The following is a 16,560-nucleotide window of genomic DNA, read 5'->3' on the forward strand; positions in this document are numbered from 1 at the left end:
TCTCTGTATTACATGTGCATGGGGCCTATTGTCCACAGAGGCCAGATGAGAGCACCAGATCAACTGGACCTGCAGTTACAGAAGGCTGTGAGCCACCACGCTGGGAATCAAACCTCGGTCCTCTGGACGAGTATCCAGTACGCTTAACTACTGAGCATCCTTCAGCCTCCGAGGTTCAGGTTTAAGCAGGCTGCAATGAGTGCGACTGTTTGTGGTCAACTTACTCAACACAGAGCCTTCAGTGCCTCCCCTAGTCCTCTTGGAAGGTGGTTTGACTAGTCGCCAAGACTGTATGAGATATTTCTGATACATAAGTTTGTCCTGACTAGCCCTAGACTCCAGCCTTTTCATTGTTTCAACATGAGATTTCCCAGGAAGGTTTTAATCTTTTCTCATTCTTTTCTTTTCTCTCTTCCTCCCTGTCTTCTTCCCTCCTCCTCTCCCTTACTCTGCTCCTTTTTCTCTCCCTCCCTCCCTCCCTCCCTCCCTCCCTCCCTCTACTTCTTTTCATCTTTCTTTGTTTAATACATGGTCTCCTTGTGAGGTCCTGGCCAGCCTGAAATTCACTATGTAGAGGAAACTAGCTTCAAACTCACAGGCATCTGCCTGCCTAGTGCTGGCATTAAAGATGCGAGCCAGTGTTGCAACAATATGATAATATAAGCACATCTCTTTGAAACAGTGTCTTTCTGTAGGGCTTGGGAATTGGTTCTGGGGTGGTAGAGTGTATGAGTATGCACAAGCCACCCACTTTTGTTCCATAGCACTGCAGTCTTCTCTCCTGCCCAGACTGTTGTTACAGTCCTAAGCCCTAACAAAGGAAGGCCCCGTTCAGCTGCCCTGTGTGCCAGCCCATCATCTACTGTCTGTAAGGTGACACCATGATCCCTTGCTGGAGTTGTTGAGGATGTACTGGGAACCTCAGGGAGAGTGGCTGGCTGGCTGGCAGTGTTGGACATAAAGCTCTCTCCACGAATTGTTCACACTTTGCCAGTATTCTTCATATGGACCTAAGGCTTCTTTACCATGCACTCTGAGGATGCCAGCAAGATCTTCATTTCCAAGAACCCATTCCTGGCATTTCAGTCCACAGCTATCGGTGAGCAGAGATATGAGATGGAGATCCAGTTTTGTTTCTGTTGCTGTGATGGAATATTTTGAGAAAAGCAACTTTGAAGGAGAAAGGATTTACTGTTTGTAGGTCTAGGTTATAGTCTGTTACTATGAGGCTGGTAAGCACCTGAAGCAGCTAGTCACACCCACAGTTGGGAATGCAGAGGGATTGAATGCATGCATGCCCACTGCTCAGGAGCTTCCTGTACTTGTTCATGTATAATTCAAACTCAGGTGATACCCACTTTCAGGCTGTGTCTTCTCCCATCAATTCATAGTCAAGACAATCCCCCAGACATGCCCAAAGGCCAGCCTGATAGATACAGTCTCCCACTGAGAGTCTTCCCAGGGGACTGTGGATAGTGTCACACTGACAATAGAACTAACTGTCATAGATGATAACTGTGTTTTCCAAGAGCTTTGGGCTCCAGGGTCAATGTGCACACACAGAGCAAGTGTTTCCCAGCAAAAGGCTCTGTGCTGGGGGATGCTCGGGGACTGGTGACCAGGAAATTCTTCCAGTGTGGGACTTGAACTGAGAGAAATGGCAGCTGCACCCTGCGTGTGGAAGGGCATGAGAAGGAGGACAGTAGTCCTAGGTGGAGAGAGGAAGGCTGGGAGCTGCGTGCTGAGAACCGACGGAGCAGCTGGACTGTTGGAAGGTAATGGCCGCACACAGTCCCTTTAGTGTGCCTTGAGCTCACACGCCTGTGGTCTCTGTTCTTCTAGCTAGGAATAATTTGACCTTGATGCGAATATAAATTCACTGATTTTTTAAAAAAATGTCAATTCATTATAATAAACATACATTTAAAGCTCTACACTTTTGGTACTGGAGAGAAGGCTGGGCAGTTAAGAGTGTTTGTGGGTCTTCCAGAGTTTAACTCTCAGCACTGTTCCAGGCAGCTCATAACCACCCGTAACCTTGCTCTCGGCTCTGGGGCACCCGACCTCCAAGGGCACTTGCACTTACAAACACAGATACACACTTGAAAATCCTCTAAAAGTAAACTATTAACACCCCAGTCACACTGGCCACATAGCAAACTGGCAGACCCACATGTGGGTGGTGGCTGCCATACTGGATGGTAGATAATACAGAGAGTTATAAATCATGTGAGTTAAAACTAAAAATGAATAGTGTATATCTATGTATAGATGCATGGCTCTTTCTTGAAAGAAAAGAAACTTTCTTATGAGGGAGGAAAACTGTACCTTTTTTAAACTTCAGAAACTTTCTCAGCCTGTGTATAATTTGTTTTTTAAATTAACAGTGATTCTGAACGCTTTAAAAAGTTGCCCATGGGGTGGGGGAGCGGGTGGCTGGAGAGATGGCTCAGCAGTTAAGAGCACCAACTGCTCTTCCAGAGGTCCTGAGTTCAATTCCCAGCAACCACAAGTGGCTCACAACCATCTGTAATGGGGTCTGGTGCCCTCTTCTGGTGTGTCTGAAGCAAGCAATGGTGGTTTACTCATGTATAAAATAAATAAATAAATCTTTTTTAAAAAAAGTTGCACACGGGCTGGAGAAATCACTCAGCAGTTAAGAGCACCAACTGCTCTTCCAGAGGTCCTGAGTTCAATTCCCAGCAACCACAAGTGGCTCACAACCATCTGTAATGCCATCCAATTTCCTCTTCTGGTGAGTCTGAAGACAGCAACAGTGTACCCATATAAATAAAGTAAAATAAATAATCCAAAAAAAAAAAAAAGTTGCACACATGCCAGGCAGTGGTGGTGCACACCTTTAATCCCAGCACTTGGGAGGCAGAGGCAGGCGGATTTCTGAGTTCGGGGCCAGCCTGGTCCACAGAGTAAGTTCCAGGACAGCCAGTGCTATACAGAGAAACCCTGTCTCAAAAAAAAAAAAAAGTTGTGCACGAACACACACACACACACACACACACACACTCACTGTGAGTGCACACACACAGTGCCACTGGGGTGTTTGTGTGCAAAGTAGAGTGGAGAGGAATTTTTCTTTATCAGAGTCAGTTGCCTCTCACCTCTGGGTGAGAGAGGGATGTTCTATGCTTATGACAAAAATGAGAGCTGAGATGAAAGAAAAAACAGAGACACTAGAAATCCCATTTACATCCCTTTTATATCCTCAGATAAGTCCTATTTCTGCACACCTAGGAATCCATGGTAATCCACCATGGTTTAGCAGATTGTTGTAGCAAGTCCAAGGATTCTGAGGCTGGCGGCGGGTCTTCTGGGGGTGGTGAGGCTGGCTGTAAGGCTGGCGGGTCTTCTTGACTTGGTAGGAGTGTCTCCTCGTGTTTTCTTTTCTCTGGAATGCTGGCTGGCTGTTGCAGTTTTACCATTGTGTGTGGGGTGCCTGCCCCTTTCCATGACTGACAAATCACACTGGAATCATTCACACAGGTTGCTTTCGTTATAGCCCCCACCATAGCCTGCACAGTGGCTGTAACTTCTAACGCAGTGACTCTCAACCTTCCCAATGCTGCAACCCTTTAATACAGTCCTGCATGCCGTGGTGACCCCCTCATCATAAAACTATTTTGTTGCTACTTTATAACTGTAATTTTGCTACTGTTATGAACTGTAAATATTTGACATGTGGGATATCTGACATGTGACCCCCAAAGAGGTTGTAACCCACAGGTTGGGAACCACAGTGAAAGGGACACAAAGATAGCAGAGCACAAAGGGACGGACAGACACTAGAATAGCAGGACACAGCCATTTAGCCACCCCATGTGGATCTTTAGCTTGCTCAAAAGCTTCTTCAGTCTTTCTGTTCCAACCCCACATGGCATTCTTTTTTATCAAGTGCTTCTTCTTCTTCTTCTTCTTCTTCTTCTTCTTCTTCTTCTTCTTCTTCTTCTTCTTCTTCTTCTTCTTCTTCTTCTTCTTCTTCTTCTTCTTCTTNCTTCTTCTTCTTCTTCTTCTTCTTCTTCTTCTTCTTCTTCTTCTTCTTCTTCTTCTTCTTCTTCTTCTTCTTCTTCTTCTTCTTCTTCTTCCCTTCTTCCTCCTCCTCCTCCTCTTCCTCCTCCTCCTCTCCTCCTCTCCTCCTCTCCTCCTCCTCCTCCTAAATAAAGGGTGAGTGTTAGATTTCTGAGGCAGCTTTAAAAGACAAGAGTCTGGGGGTTGGGGGTTTAGCTCAGAGGTAGAGCGCTTACCTAGCAAGCACAAGGCCCTGGGTTCGATCCTCAGCTCTGAAAAAAAAAAAAAAAAGACAGGAGTCTGACTGTCAACAGATGGGACTATGTTTATTAGCACACACAGCAAAGGGATAGTCTCTCTCTCTCTCTCTCTCTCTCTCTCTCTCTCTCTCTGTATGTGTGTGTGTGTGTCTGTCTGTCTGTCTCTCCCTCTCCTTTCTCTCCTCCCCCCCCCCTTTTTTCCCTCTCCCTCTGAAGAAACTGAGGTGATCTGCCTAGGGAAAAAGCTGGTTGCAAGTCTTTATAGGGCAGGGTGAAGAGCTTGAGAACAGAAAGATTGTTGTAGCCACAGGACTACGTGTAATTCTGCAGTCTGACTTTCCTGAAATTGTATGATTCAAGCAAGACAGATGATCATGGGGGATAGGTTATCTCTGCAAACATTCTTGTCTGGGATGACTGAACAAAATTGTCTTTAATGTTGTAGGAATCTTGTCCCCAAGGCACTCTGTCATTCTAACCTCAATGGTACAAAAAACGGAGGTAAGGGCATTGGTCCTTTCTTAGCTGCTTTCTGCTGAGGAAGGCCATCTTCACGAGGGGATAGTTCAGGGTCAGTTGAAGAGAGGTCCTCTGGTCACTTAGCAGGGCAGAGTTTTAATTGTCTTTGATGCATTATGCAATTCCTATTATGTATTTCTGGAGAAACATTTGAAATATAATTCTAGAGATCTGTAAATGGACAATTTGGTTATAGAGTAAAACTGAAACCTTTCTGGTTTCCGAGAAAGGTGGATGGAAAGGGAGAAATGGAGGCAGGACAGACAGAGTGAGCCATGACAGGAAGTGGGTACAAGGTTATTCAGGACAACAGTGAGTGACAAGTCCCACTGCCAAGAATGCTGTACCATGGTGAGTCAGAAGAAGCAGCAGGGAGTTTCAGAGCACTGAAGGACCGGAACAGGAGAAAACCGCGGGCTGACAGGGATGAAAGTTCCTTAGAGCCAGAGATGCTCCACATCGTCTAGAAGGTCTTTTTGCAGATGCATCAGGAGGAAGTGCAGCAGGTGTAGGGTGAGGGGAGGTTCAGCAAGTAGAGCATTGAAAACCCAGGGTAAAACCGCAAGCATTGGAGAAATAAGGAGGTGGAAACGAGTGACCCAGGGGAGGAGCTAGAAGGGAGGGAATCAGAGCCATACATAGGAGGAGGCTGTGGCGGGATGGGGGAACATCTTTTTGTAAACAAAATCAAGAAGAGGAAGTAGTATTCAGAAAATTACATTTAGCTATTTTATTTTTATAAGTTTCTCATGAGTAAAAAATGTAAATATCAGGAGACTTAACAGTAACAAATAAATCTACTATTTGTTGTAAGAAATTTTTCTAAGGGGAGGCATTAGGCAACATTTGGAGACTTTACTCAGAGTAAATCACAGCCTTTTCATTGCTGCATAGATGAATACCACCCCTTTAGTTTTTAGCCTACACACCCAGAAAACCTTGACATCTCATACACTTAGGGTCTAATAGTTAGAGCTGGGAGAAGTGACCGGCTACTCTGGTGAAAGTTTGATGACATCGCCTATCTTAAAGCCCAGCTGTGGTTATTTGAAGCAGCGGCAGCTGAGATTTTTATTGAGAGGTTTTAGATAGAGGATCGTTTTTGTTTGTTTGTTTGTTTGTTTGTTTTTAAATCTACAACCAGTTTGTTCACATTCCATCTGCAGATGGAAGCAGACAACTTGAAAAAATCTAAAAAATATTTTTATATCAATAATATACATATCTGTAACCTAAAGGCCACCAAATAGAAACTTATAAAAACACAAGCAAGCATATCCAGGCTTGGTGAGGCAGAGACAAAGGCAGACAATAGATATAAGGCAGAGGCATCTCAAGAGAAGAAAGTTGTCTCAGTTGAGAGAAACAGACCTGGAGACGCCATAGAAACAGCAGGCATTCTGGCGCTGGATGTGGTTGCAAGTGGGAGCTAAGCACTGGGATGAAAGGGTTAATAAGATGAGCTGGAAGTTGTGTGTGTGTGTGTGTGTGTGTGTGTGTGTGCGTGTGTGCGTGTGTGTGTGTATGTGTGTGTTGTGATGGGAAAGGTGGGGACTTGGATCATTCTCCATTCCATTTTATGAAGTTTTCTAAACCAGGCTAGCAGTAGCCATCATCCAATGTGTATTGAAGTCAAATTTGAACCAAGATCCAAACAAGTGTGGCTGGTCTGAAGTGTCCCAAATGGAGCTCTTTTAGATTAGCCTACAGATAGGCTAAGGATTGTGTCTTTTGGTGCAGACAGTTAAGAGACCATGGTGGGTACAGAACCAGGTTAAAAAATGGGCCAAATTCAGCTACCTGTAGACGTCCTTCTGGTTTTAAATTGACTACAGAGGCCCAGAAAATAGGAGAGCCATCCCTACTTCTCTGTTTTCAAGAGGTGAGAGAATGAGGAGCCAGTGGAGTCTTCCTGAAACTCTCAACCAAGCAGTTCTCATGACCTGTGCAAAGTTCCTGGAACCTTTGACCCAGGGAGTCTCAAGACAGGCAGACTGGGACTGCTGGAGCCCCCGAGACCCAACCAGAACCCCTCTGAGTTAGCGTCTGTGAATTTCCTGGTCCTGACATTTTGGCCATGTTGGACTCATGGTCTGATTGAATGGAGAATTGACCTTCCACCTGGAAGTCAGACTGCGTCATAGCAAGACAGAGACAAGTGAAAGAAGTATGGAGAAGAGAGTAAGAGAAAAGGCTGCCTGAGAGAAGGGGTGCTGCTCACCCATGTGGGGACCGCAGCAGATGGGAGCAAGGGAGGTGCATGTAGAGGGCTTGGGTTGCAGTGGACCTTGGATGCCCTTCATAAGTGTTAGATTTCTGAGGCAGCACAAAGGCGGAAAAGAGATAGAGTCTGACCTCTGACCGACAAGACTGTCATTGTTAGCACACACAGCAAGGGGTAGCTTCTCTCCTGCAGCAAACTGAGGGGTCTACCAAGGAAAACAAGCTGACTAACTCCTTTTAAGGAGGGAGAAGAGCTTGAGAATTGGGAAACTGTTGCAGCCACAGGGACTACGTGCAGTTCTGCAGTCTGTCTTCTACCTCAAGCAAGAAAGATGATCCTAGGAGACAGATTATCTCTGCTAACATTCCTTTCTGGACTGACTGAGCAAGATTGTCCCTAACCTTGTAGGGATCCTGTTTTATTACAAGGCACCCTGTCACCAAGGCATTCTCCCACTGAGTAAGATGTAAAGCCAGTCATGGGCCACCATCTCATGACAAATAGTGGGACTGTGACAGTCAGCTTGGGGGAAGTACCCAAAGATCTGTTGCCCTTTCCAAATGAATTCAAACATCCAAGAATGGTTTCATTCACCCTCCAAGGGTGTGAGGCAGGGTATCCTGCAGTAGGCTAGCACCCCAGAATGTTGTCTGGAAGTGGGGAAATGTACCCTTTACATATCTCTCCCATAGTGCTGGCCTGCTCCTGCTTGTATATATATGGCTTTTCCCATGCTCGGTCTCACAAGGGTCCTGAGGATTTTCAGCCTTTCTCTCTGCTAACAGGCTCATTCCATATGCTTCCTCATAGCTCTCGTGCACCTCTTTTCCTTCCCCACTGTCCTGCCTCAATAGGAAATGAAATTTTGATGTAAGTGGATGCATTTTTATAATGCAATATATACAGAAACTTTGCCATTACTTTTAAGAAAGTATAACAACTAACAAAAGAAACTTGCATCAGTATAAAGTAGACATTTCGTGCTTGCTTCATGAGTGAGAAACTTTTTAAAAATCAAAGTGGTCAGAATGCAGATATTAAAGATGCCCCATTCAGATACCATATTTTGCACTCAAAGATCTACCACTAGATAGAGCTGCTGAGCAGGAACTATGTCCTTTATTCTTCAGTTAGGATGTTCTAAAGGGTTTCAAATGACAGGGCTGTAGAATTTTCTTCCTCACTGACCACAGCCTTCATCACCATAGGCCATGACCCTAAGAGTGTCCCCTCCCTCCACTCTGACACAGGCTCTGGTCAGTTTGTGGTATTGGTTTTCTGTCCCACACGGGTTTGTTAGAACCTCCATCCAGCACGGCCCAGACAAAGGTGGGAGAGCTCGGCTTGGAGAGGCACTTTGGTAGGTTATTTTTATCAGTGTGTATGTGTGTATGCAGGGGGTGGCTACAAACATGCCTCGCGCACGCGTGTGTGGAGGGCAGAGGAAAACCTTGAGTGTTATTTCACAGAAACTATTCACCATGCTTCTGAGACAGGAAATCTCACTGGCATAGAGCACACCAAAGAAGACCAGCTAGGATGCACTTTTTCAAGTAAAGTCTTTTAAAGATATTTTTGGTTATTAGACATGCTACATATTATGATACAATGTACTATTCATCTACTGTATATGTGCTGTTAATTAAAATAAATTTTAGAAGGGTATCAGGTGGAGGTGATGATGATGATGGAATATGTTATTATACAGTTGTTAAACTCATCACATTTTTGCTGTTTCAAATAATCTATAATTTGAAAAGCTTTCTTAACTGGTGCTGAGCTGAGTTGTGTCTTCTGGTGTCCTACGGAGGTCAAAGTAGACTGTTTATCTGGTGATGATGAAGTTTCTAAACTAACAAAAGATGGACCCAGGTTTGAAACAAACCAGAGGGTAAAGACTGGGGTCAAGACGACTGTATTGGTTTCCTTTCTGTTGCTGAGATAAGATACCATGACACAGAAAGAAGAGCTTCCTTGGGTAGGTTCCCAAGGAGAGCTTACAGTGGTAGAGAGGCATGACAGCAGGCGCCCTATCAGGGAGCTGAGAACTCACATCTTCAACCAGAAACGAAAAGCAGAGAGAGTGACCTGGAAGTCTACAAGCTCTCACATATCATCTCTAGTGACCAGGAAGGTTACAAACTCTCACGTCTTATTTCTAGAGGCGTATTGCCTTCAGCAAGGTTGCTCCTCTCCCATAACCTCCTTAAACAGTGCTGCAAACCAGGGGCCAAGGGTCCAAATGCTACAGCCCATGGAGGAGTTTCATTCAAACCACCACAGTGAAAATTCTTTCAGGTCACTTAAATGGTTCTACCGAGAGGGTGTTTGGGCAGGCAGGAGCTGCAGCCCAAGGTTTTAGTTATTTAGTAAACAAGTACAGGTGACACCTGCAAACAGCAGCACTTGCCACCACAGGGAACAAAGCACTGCATGATGCATGTGTCCTGCTGCATCCCATGCATCCCAAAGCCTTTGCATCTCTGAGCCAGACCTGGCTTTCAGTAGATATTAAAGCAAGGGCAGACAAATACACACTGGCTTCTGAATCAATTTAAAAAAAAAAGATTTGTTTATTGATTTTATGTATGCGAGTTAACTGTCAATGTCTTCAGACATACCAGGAGAGAGCATCAGATCCCATTACAGATGGTTGTGAGCCACCATGTGGTTGCTGGGAATTGAACTCAGGACCTCTGGGAGAATAGTTATTGCTCTTAACTGCTGAGCTATCTCTCCAGCCCCTAAATCCATTAAAAAAAATTAAATTGAATAAGGTATTACTGGATCCCAGCTAGGCATTAATAGAGGAATGCTCATGCAAAAATAGAGTCTGATCTTGAAAGGATAGCAAAGTCTTTTTAAACCAAGCGAAGCACTTTCTCTCTAGAGAAGCACCCAATGATGTAATGTTTCCCTGGCAACACCTTGGACTATGTCACAAAGAGGTGTGGAAGTAAATTGCAGAGTGCCTTCTATCAAGTGTGTTCTCAGGTCATGATGTCAGACTGTCTTTTGAGGCAGGGCTCTCCAAAGCATCTTGCACCAGGTTATTTTGACTGGAGTAATGAATGCTCCGGGTGAGACAGTGGGTGCGGCCCTGATACAGAGTCCGTCGGGAAGACTCTGTGTCTTGTCCATTATCTCCCTCATACATTGACACTTCCTCTGCAAATAGTGGCACTTGTTCTCTTGCTCTTAGGCTTTCATGTCCTGCTTAACAAAAGCAGCCAAGGAAGAAACTGGGACAAGTGTGTGTGGTTTCATTAGGTTGGTGGAACCATGGGATAGAGCTAATATCGACATCTTCCTTTGCCCACAAGCACCTGGTGGGTAGGTATCTTGAGCCAGATAACTTTCAAGATGCTGCTGTACATTGGTGCAAACAACAAACCAAATATCTGTCTTCTTATAGCTTGTTTTGTGGTAGGGAGCAAGGTACGAGCCTTGTAAATGTCTCACTACATCAACAGATGTTTTGAAGAACATTAAAACTGAGCCCTGGGCTAGAAGGCATGGGAATTGTGTGATGGGCTGAATTAAGACCCCAAGGGTGACCTTTTCTAAATCTGGGAATCCTACGTTACATGACACACACACAAAAATCACTTTGCAAATGCAAACTATGAGTTGTGACATGAGGAGGTTGGAAAGATGGCTCGGGCTTAAGAGCATTTGCAGCTCTTGTGGAGGACCTGAGTTCAGTTCCCAGCATCCACATCGAGCAACTCACATCTACCCTCTTCTGGTCTCCTCAGGCATCAGCATGCATGTGTGTGCACATGCACACACTCACAAACAAACACACACCCACTCACAAACACACACATGCACACAGCCACAAACACATGAATAAAAAACAAAGCAAATATTAAAATATTTTAATAATAGATTAGATTGGGGTAAATATGAAAACTTGGAAAACTTCTGGGTAAAGATAGAAGAGAAAGAAAATAGCTTCATTTAAAACCACAGTGAGAGCTTCTGAGAGCGCAGACATGAAAACCCACCTTTTTGTTTGTTTGTTTTTAAATTTACATTTCAAATGTTTTCCCCTTTCCAGGTGTCCCCTTCAGAACTCCCCTATCCCATCCCCCCCACCCTCGCTCCTATCTACTCCCATCCTCCCCCCTGGCATTCCCCTACAGTGGGGCATTGAACACCCTCAAGCCTGAGGGCCTCTCCTCCCACTGATGTCCAACAAGGCCATCTTCTGCCACATATGTGGTCAGAGCCATGGTCACTCCATGTGTATGATTTGGAAAATCTACCCTTTTACATACCCTGCTGCAGTGTCACTGCCCCTGTGATGGTTCATCTACATATCACCTTGTCTGGGCTTGGAATTGCCCAGAAGACACACCTCTGGGAATGCCTTTAAGAGTCTCCAGAGATGTTTAGCTGAGGAAAACCTCCCCTGAGTGTGAGTGGCATCACAGGCAGGGGTCTTAGGTTGAAGAGAAGGAGAAAGCAAGTGAAAAAGTATAAAGTAAAAACAAAATTCTAGGCCTTTAGGCCCAGGCTTGAGAATGTGACCTCTGTGACTCAGTGCTCCATGGTATGGCAATCATAAAACAGATAGCAGCAACATCCCTCCACCCACCCGCTTCCTGGGTTCAGGGAGTGTTCATTCAAAGAAAGTCACCCTGACTCACCCTGACCATTGCTGGAACCCGCTATGCAAATGTGCTATTGTTAGGGGCTCTTAGAAACTGTCTTGAGAGATAACCCACACAATTACCAGGTATTCCTTGTGACTCTTGTGACTTTGCACTTCCTTGTGACTCTTAACTGGTATCTTTGGTATTTTCCAACAACGCCCTCTCCACCCCCTTGAGTTGTGGTTTCTTCCTTTAAATACCCCCTTACCCAGCTACTCAGGGTGCCACAGTCCTCTACCTTTGCGTGGTGTATGACTGTGGGCCCGAGAGCGCTCTTGAAATAAAAGTCTTCTTGCAGTTTGCAAGAGGGGTGTCGCCTCTCCTGAGGAGAACGTGGTGGGGGAGTCCTCCATTGTGGGTCTTTCACAAGCTGACCACCAGCCATCATCTGTCTCTGCTTCCTGACTGCAGAGACAATGTGATCAGCTGCCTCAGGCTCCTGCTGCTACAGCTAGCTCTGCTTTCTGCCATGATAGACCGTCTCTTCAAACTGTGATGCAAGATAAACTCTTCAGGAGTCTGTGTCAAGTGGTCCATGGCAGCGCTGAGAGAGGTACCTCCTCTACCCCCTAACAACATTTGTTCTTCCACCGTCTGTCATGAAGATTCTCATCAGGTGTGAGCCCTTTGGCTTTGACCTTCTCAACTTCTAGAACTATAAGAAGTCAGTCTCTGTTCTTTAAAAGTCTCCAGGTTGGGAGCTGGACATGGTATTTCCAGTCTATAATCCCAGCAGTGGGGAGGCTGAGGTAGGAGGGTTCCAAATTCCAAGCTAGCCTAGACTACGTAGACTGTCTTAAAACCAAACCAAATCCAAACCAAATAAAATATTACCCACTATTGGTGCTGGAGAACTGGTGGGCTGACCAGCTCAGATACTTCTCAGGCCCAGATCCAGGGCTTTGAATTGGCTCACCCCAACATCCAGTCCATCTATGAATTGCTGGAATGTGTGAAGGGGCCTGAACAACAAGATCTCCATGACACAGAATCACAACAGGATAGGCAAGAGGAGCCCCAGTGCAGTTCCAGTATTGATGGTGTGGCAGAAGGCGGAGGCCTCCTACCAGATCTATGAATCATTATAACGATCATTCACAAGCAAGGATGTGGGGACAAAAGGCTATACTGTGGGACACACTATGACACACTACAGCTTCCACAACAGAGATTGTTTTGTTTCTCTCTGTTTCAGGGGAGGTTGCCAGGGTGGAGGGTGGGAATGAGGCGGGGGAAGATGAGTGGGATTGGGTTCCATGATGTGAAATTCACAAATAACCAAAAAGATATTAAAAAAATACCCACCCTCAAATCTGTTACATAGGAGAATACACAAACTGCTACATGTCTGAATGAGTAGTCCTCAAGCAAGAGGACCTGATCCCACTGTCTGTCACTGGTACTCTAAATTCCACCCGTGAATAGAAAAAGTCACTTGTACTTCTACTGCCTGGGTCCAAAGAGAACCATGTGTGTATCTTAGCTTTAAGACAAGGTCTCCTGTAGCCCAGGCTAGTCTGGAATTTACTATCTGGTGAAGGGAAGCCTTGAGCTCCTGATCCTCCTACCGATATTTCCTTAGTGCTGAGTTTACAGGCATGCCACCACCCATCTTTATGACTGGAAGTAGACTTGCCATTTGGAAACATCAGAAGTTCCTCACTACCTGGAGCCTGGATGATCAGTTCAACTTGCTTGGTTGATTACAATTCCATGAGGTGACTTTTGTCCTGATGATCACTGTAGGTGACCTTGGAGAAAGACACCATAGCTTTAAGAAAGAATTAAACAGGCCTCAAATAGAGAGACATTCTCAATTATAATTTTTCTGGGGTGAATGCCTTAGCCAAGGGAGAGCCTGGCATGGGGAGGGTTTTTTTTTTTTTTTCATTTTTGCCCCAGAAAATATGAAGATGTTGTTTCTGAGTTTTTGCTTGTATTTGCTAGTATAGTGATCCTGGATTATCTGGGTACACTCACCAGTGCCTTTATACATTGATTGATGCATGGAAATTCCATGCAGCAAAGTGACACTGAGGCTGGACACTTTGCTTTGCAGATGGTGGAAGGGGCTGTGAGCCAAGGACTTGAGGATACAGCTGCAAATGGGGCAAGGCAGGGAAACAGGCTTTCCCTGGAGGAAGATGGCTGGCCCATCAGACACCTTGATTTCGTTTTGGACTTTTGAAAGGGTAAGTGGGGTTAAGCCGGCAATCTGGTGACATTTTATTACACCAGCTCCGAGGAGGGTGGTGTGAGGTGGTACAGGCAAATCAAAATTTGAATCCAGGCAAAACTGAAGCCCAAGAGGAACCACAGGGCATCATCGGGGCAGACAGTGTAAGACCCTAAGGCCTTAGTACTGAGTGTGCGACCCCCCAAAACACAACTTGATGATAGATCGTTGCAATGGCGAGAGGTTTATTGTTCCGATGCGCGTGGGGTTGCTCAGCCTCACAGGGAGAGTCAACCCCAAATTCAAAAAGCACAGCTCTTTTAAACTCTTTCTGGGGTGGATTGAACAGCTATATTATAATTGGTCAGCAAAGCAGCAGTATATTTTTAAACTCATTGGTTAACTATTGTGTGGCAGGGGAATTCTGGTGGCAAGGTCAGGGAAGTTTGCGTTTTTCTCGGAATTCAGTGCGGGCAGGGTAGGGAAATTTTTCTGAGAACTGTTACTTTTGTTATGGTTATTTTTCTGAGAACAGCTAATCTTGTTTTGGCAGCTGAAGACTTGGTCTGGTCATTCTGATTGCTAAAACTATACAGTTTGGAAAGTTCCTTCAAAGGGGGCGGGGCTGGGTGGTCTTGAATTTATTTTGGATTCTACAACAGCACAGCAAAGGCCCGTTGGAAGCAATCTGTGAGTGTCCAGAGCTGAGTTCAGCAGGTATTCAATGTGCCTGAAAGTGGCTAGTTCTATCAGTTTATGCCGTGGCATTGGTTTGGATGATATTAAAAATTACACGGGAGGGATGGGGGTTGGGTTCAGTTAATAGTGTTTGCTGAGAATGCACAAAGCCCTGGGTTCAATACCTAGCATCCTATAAACTTTGTATGGCAAAATATACCTAATACTATCATAAGGAAACAAGGCAGGAAGATAAGAAGTCCAAAGTCATCCCTGGCTCCATAGTAAATCTGTGGCCAGTCTAGGTAACATGGAACCCCATCTGCAACAGACAGACAGACAGACACACACATACACAGACACACTCGGGCAAGGGAGCCATTTACTGCTCTCAGGCAGGTATGCAATGTGTCCTGATTCACCTTTAAAAGTGTCAAACTGATTAAGGGAAAGAAAAAAGGGGGAAGCTGGAGAGAGGGGCAGCTGCTTGGGGTGGGCAACAGAGCCTCATGCCTGTGGGGCACCCACACATACTCTCTTCCTCTGCAGGAAACCTGAGGTACCTGCTGGCTTCCTTCCTACCAACTGTATTCTGTTTCTTTTTAGCAGACTAGACTCCAGGAACTGGGTTGCGATAGAAAAGTGTCTCCTGTAGCAGAGCTGACATCCGATCTCCACCCAAGGCTGGAGGGCCACTCGAGGCCTTCCCTTTCCCATGCAGTATGCATGTCTTCATGCAGCTACAGCTATTTTTAGAACATTATAGCTGAAGCACTCTGATCTTCTCCATAGAGGCCATCCAGAGCATTTCCTTCTAAGATGCTAACCATTGGAAAGGCAGGGGCTGATTTAGAATGTTTGTTCTTTTTTTTTTTTTTTTGTGGAGATAGAATCTAGAGCCTTAAGTGTGCTCAGAAAGCCCTCTACCACTAAGCTAGATACCCTGCCCTCTTCTTTTTATAGACAGAGTCTTGCTTTGCAACCCCAGCTGACTTCAAATCTAAGATCCTCCTGCCTTGGTCTCTTGAATGCGGAGATTATCAATGTGTGCTGTCATTCCTAGCCTCCCAGTTTGCTTTCTCTTGTAACAAAATTCCTGCAATTCAGAAACTTACAAGGGAAGAGGTTGACTTTGGCTCAGCATCCTGAAGACTGGGAAGTCCAGGATGTCACTTCTGGTAAGGACCATATAGAATTTCACAATGTGGTGGAACTCAAGAGGCATGCGTGGAAGAGAAAGAACAAGAGGTATCCTTGCTTTGTGACAACCTCTTTCCATGAGAACCAACCCTATCCTGTAGGAAAGGCCTTACTTAGCCTCTCTACAGCCCAGCCATCCTTAAAGTCTCCCATCACAAGGCTTCTCCATCTTCCTCCCTCACTTCTCTCCATGCAGGACTTGGATCTGGCAGTCAGTGTGTCTTTTAGAAGGAGTCAGACATCCTCGCTCACACTAGACTTGCTTCAGCTGTTTGGGGCTTCTGTGGAGAACTTCCTTTCCTCAGCCTCAACGGATTCTTAGTTGGAGCTGACTCCTGTAACAAAATCTGGATTAGCCAGAGGAAATCAGATGGCTTCCCCCTATTTTCCTCAGGTGAGAGCCACTAAGGGACGAGTCATTCTCAAGAAGGTAGCCTTGAATTTCAACCCATCCAGTGTTGCAATAAACAAGAGTGAATTCTAATTTTTAAAATCTAATTTATTTTATTTATTTTTTTTGGTTTTTTGAGACAGAGTTTCTCTGTATAGCCCTGGCTGTCCTGGAATTCACTTTGGAGACCAGGCTGATTTCGAACTCAGAAATCCGCCTGCCTCTGCCTCCCGAGTGCTGGGATTAAAGGCATGCGCCATCATGCCCTGCTGAATTCTAATTTTTTATCATCAGTTTTTCACTGTGTTGGAGACCTAACCAGGGCCTTCCTGGTAATCATGCTGCCTCTGAGATATACCCCAACCCAAACTGTGACAAGGCAAGGGAAAGGACTGAGCCTCTAGGGGTGACAGCTTGTGAAAGGTTGG

General features: G+C 45.3%; 1 protein-coding gene across 2 annotated transcripts in view; it reads left to right on the forward strand.

Annotated features, from left to right (window-relative positions):
• Positions 1–12,205: 12,205 nt before the first annotated feature.
• Positions 12,206–16,560, forward strand: part of Znf775 (zinc finger protein 775) — a 34,391-nt gene continuing 30,036 nt past the window's right edge. The window contains exons 1-2 of one of the 2 annotated variants that reach the window (XM_029478547.1): positions 12,206–12,240; positions 13,747–13,879. The gene's annotated coding sequence lies outside the window, so the exon portion shown is untranslated. Of the gene's footprint in view, positions 12,241–13,675; positions 13,880–16,560 lie in introns of those variants that run through there. The other variant, XM_029478545.1, reaches the window with a different exon arrangement.

This window comes from Mus caroli, chromosome 6 (genome assembly GCF_900094665.2).
Source record: "Mus caroli chromosome 6, CAROLI_EIJ_v1.1, whole genome shotgun sequence".
NCBI classification, from domain to species: domain Eukaryota; kingdom Metazoa; phylum Chordata; class Mammalia; order Rodentia; family Muridae; genus Mus; species Mus caroli.